The sequence below is a fragment of the Crocuta crocuta genome, unplaced genomic scaffold, assembly GCF_008692635.1.
Source record: "Crocuta crocuta isolate KB4526 unplaced genomic scaffold, BGI_CrCroc_1.0 scaffold336, whole genome shotgun sequence".
NCBI classification, from domain to species: Eukaryota; Metazoa; Chordata; class Mammalia; order Carnivora; family Hyaenidae; genus Crocuta; species Crocuta crocuta.
This window is the reverse complement of record NW_027527943.1, coordinates 249,110-253,116: the sequence shown is the minus strand read 5'-3', so window position 1 is coordinate 253,116 and position 4,007 is coordinate 249,110. Positions and strand designations below refer to the sequence as shown.

Below are 4,007 nucleotides of genomic sequence, written 5' to 3'. Positions count from 1 at the left end.
TGGTCCAAAGTTCCTGACAACAACCAGCGGGAGACAGTGGAGGAAAGAAGGGCCGCTCAGAACTGGAACCCGTGACGTGTGGGAAAGGGGCAGCTTCAGCCTGGGAAGGAAAAGTGAAGAACAAGGGTACCATGGAGGCTTGTGGAAGAAGAATCAGATAGGGGTGGCCGGCTAAGAGGCCACTAAAGGGGAGCAAAAGCGAAGACTGAGTGAGGAACACACAGCGGCCAGAGCCTCCAAGGGGGCTTAAGGGGGAGGCGAGAACGCGGGGCAAGTGGGGGGCGTGGGTGGGCGAGATCCGGGCCGAGGCGCATGGGGCTCAGGAGAAGGCACCTTGAAGAAGACAGGAGAGGTGCGGGCGGTGGGGCCGCGAGGGCAGCCCGGGCTGTTAGGGCGCCGGTGCAACAGGCTGCTGGTGCCAAGTGCAGACCCGAAGCGTCCGCGTGGAGGGAGGGAGGGAGATGAAAAGTGAGGGGTCAATCGTTTTCCTAGAAAAAGAAAGATTTGGATAATGGGTTTATGAGGTCTATTGTCACATTCCCTGTATTTATACCTTAAACATCTCATAATTAATTTTAATAACGGAATGTTTTGCATAAACGTTCACATGATCACATTAGGAGAAGAATATGGAAGCCGAGCTGGAGGCCAGTGCACTTGCAGACTCCGAGTATGAGGTTTACGCGTGGTACAGCCTCTTCTGTAATCCAGTGTTGCTACAATTTCTATACTTGCAAAGCTCTGAATCCAATGCCTGAGTAAATAGCAAAGGGTAGAGAAATGGTCTTTGTCCTCAAGTGGCTCGCGGGTTAATTGACGAAACAACGCATGTGTGGGCCATGACACTGTAGCTTTCCTAGGACACACGTCCATTCCTCCTTAAAGGGATTCTTATTTCTTCACAAATGCAGGGATCATTGCTGCCCGAAGAACTGCCAGACTTTTATTAGATAAAATTTTACACAAGAGAATGGCAGGATCCAAGAACAAAGTGTGACAGTTTAATTTTATGTGTCCACTTGGCTAGGCTGTGGTGCCCGGTTGTCCGGTCAAAACCCAGTCTAGTTGTGTCTGTGAACGTATTTTTTTTTATGTGATTAACATTCATATTATAGACCTTGAGTTGAAGCAGATTACTTCATAATCACTTCATCCAATCACTTGAAGGCTCTAAGAGTGAGTTTCCCCAAGGCGGAAGACATTCCGCTTCCGCCTTGCCCTGCACTCAAGACTGCGCCATCAGCTCTCGCCAGACCTTCCAGCCCGCCCTGCAAATTTCAGACTTGGCGGCTCTCACAGCTGAGTGAGCCCGTTCCTTAAAATAAATCTCTCCCTCCCTCTCTCTCTCTCTCTCTCTCTACACACACACACACACACACACACACCACTGGTATGTTTCTCCGGAGAATGCAGTCTAGCTCACAAAGTAAGAAGATGTTCAATTGCCAGGAGAAAACCCCTGTACACTCCCAGGAGATAAGCAGACCTGAGGGTTCAAGGAACTCCTAAACCCTAAACCCTACCCCAATTCGAGTGTTTATTTTTTTATCTCTCTATTTATTTCTGAGAGAGAGAGAGAGAGAGAGAGAGCCCGTGAGCAGGGGAGGGTCAGAGAGAGGGAGACACAGAATCAGAAGCAGGCTCCAGGCTCTGAGCTGTCAGCACAGAGCCCAATGCCTGGCTCGAACCCACAAACCGTGAGATCATGACCTGAGCCAAAGTCATGCTTAACCGACTGAGCCACCCAGGGGCCTCTCAATTTGAGTTCAAGTGTTTAAACTCTCCCAGATTTGCTGCCTTCTGCTGAGATCCTGGTGCCTGGAACGCACTATGTCTTAATGAGAAGTGCAGTTGGCTCTTCTCCTCATCTGGTTTGTTCTCTCTTTGTACCTTAAGACCCAATACAGGCAGGAAAGAAGAGAGATTGGCCTTCCGTGCTATCTACCTACCTGAACACATCTTATTTTCAATTACCAAGAGGCCCATGGTCATAATTCAAAATTAAATGGTTTGAGGACCACCCTCTCCTACCATGTAGGCCGGCTACATCTCATTCTCCTTGAAATGAAAAGAACAAGGTGTAATTTTTTTTTCATGAAATGACCTAGGTTCACCTCTAATTTTCTCTAGCCACAGGCTGTAGAAACTGCTAGATGGAGTCAAACTCAGTGTAGGCTCAGAGAAGTTTCATTGTTACTAAATAAAAGGAGCCTTTAGCCTTTTCACTGCTAAGGGATAAAGATCAGCAAATAGAATTTCCCCCCAGATGTCAGCTCTCTGTTCATTTTTATGTTCTTAGAAAATAGCCACTTTGCTTTCTATCTTTGCTCCTCTTAATATTCTTTGGGCTAAAAAACTACAGAAAATGAGATCTCTTGAAATATTCTTAAAGGCATTATTATTTTTCGATCAGGGAGCCAGAATCACATGATACATTAAAACAAGCCCTCTCTTATGAAGACATAGCCCCAAGTTACCAACATGAGCTCCCTTTTTCCAGGAGTAATTTTATTTCAGGAAACTTGTAAGTCTAGATCAGAGTCTCTTAGATCACCGAGAGATACCTCCAAATTTAAATCTGGGGGAACAGGGTTTAGGGTGTATCCCTTCTGTCCCAGAAGGCTCTCAATTATTAGGTGATCTACTTTCTTCCCAGTGACCGGCTTTGCAAACTAGGGATCTCAGGGGGAGAGAAGGAGAGAGGGGAGAGAGAGAAAGAGGTGTGGGGAGGGGGGAGAGACGGAAGGCGGGGGAGAGGGAGAGAGAGCCTCTTCTCTCTACTGAGCTGAACTGAACGTGGAGAACTTAGGTCCCACCCACGGGCGGCCCGCATCTGCCCCTGGCGGGCCAGCCTGGGGGCCGCTCGGATGCCGGTGACCATCGGAGCGGCCAGCGGCGCCTCTAGAGAAGCTGAGCCTAACTGAGAAGGGGCTAGACCGCGGATGACCTGCCGGCGGCCTGGTCCCACGTGCAGGGTGTTAGGAGATCGTTTCCGTGGCGACATCGGAGCCCGGCGGCCGCGGAGACAGACCGGAGCACTGGGTGTGGCACGAAGGATGCTGGCCGTGGTCACCCTGCAGGCTGGGCCCCAATCCGGGACATTCCTCGGGTCGTGTCNCGGCCCGAAGCGAGGAGGCCGGGCCCCCGGGGCGGGCACAAAAGGATGGAGATGCCGGGGATCGAACCCGGGACCTCATGCATGCTAAGCATGCGCTCTACCACTGAGCTACATCCCCACCGCGCGGAGACCAGCTTTTCTGAACTGCCTTCGTGAAATGGAGCACAAATTTATCCTAACGCTTCACACGAGACTGTGTGATTCGGGAATTCGGTTTCCAGGTCTGTCTACGGCAGCCCACGGCCGAGGGACGCTGACCGCGAGCCTCGCTCAGCGGCCGTGCGGACGCGCGGGTGGGAAGTCACGAGAAACACGCGCCCACACCGCCCCTCTCAGGGCCCTTCCCTGCATTCGGGAGGCGCGCGGCTCCAAGTGCAGGGGCTTCTAGGAAAGAAAAACCACCTTCCCAGCGGAGCCCTCCACACTNACAAGCCGCCCCGCGCCCCCGCTCCCGGGTCCACAAGCCGCCCCGCACCTCTCCTTAGAAAGCCAGGGGCCGGTGGAGGGGACTCGGTCACAAAAACAATCTGCTTCCGCCCTCACCGACTTGGCGAGCCCACAGGCGGAGGTGTTGGAGGGCTGCCTGCGGCTCGTGGCCCCCATTTTATCCAAAGAACGCACCTCAACTCCGGAGACCACGAGTCCGATTCTTTGGAACAAAGGGCGAGGAAGAAGAGGCGAGGGCCGGCGCCGTGGGGGCTTCCGTGGGGCTTCATTTGCTGCACGGAACGTGGTCCGCGGCCATCGGGGCCCCTTTCTCTCCAAGGGGTGCGCCCGCCGGGCGTTCAGGGAAGGGTGCGCACAGGTGGCCCGCGAGCAGCTCGGGAAGCATGGGAGGGCGCCGGGGAGGGAGCGCAGGGCCGAGGCTGCGGCGCGCAGGGGCGCGGAT

General features: G+C 53.3%; 1 non-coding gene across 1 annotated transcript; it reads right to left on the bottom strand.

Annotated features, from left to right (window-relative positions):
* Nucleotides 1-3,164: 3,164 nt before the first annotated feature.
* On the bottom strand, nt 3,165-3,236 carry TRNAA-AGC (transfer RNA alanine (anticodon AGC)). Its single transcript has one exon. It is a non-coding gene; the product is annotated as a tRNA-Ala (tRNA).
* Nucleotides 3,237-4,007: the final 771 nt, after the last annotated feature.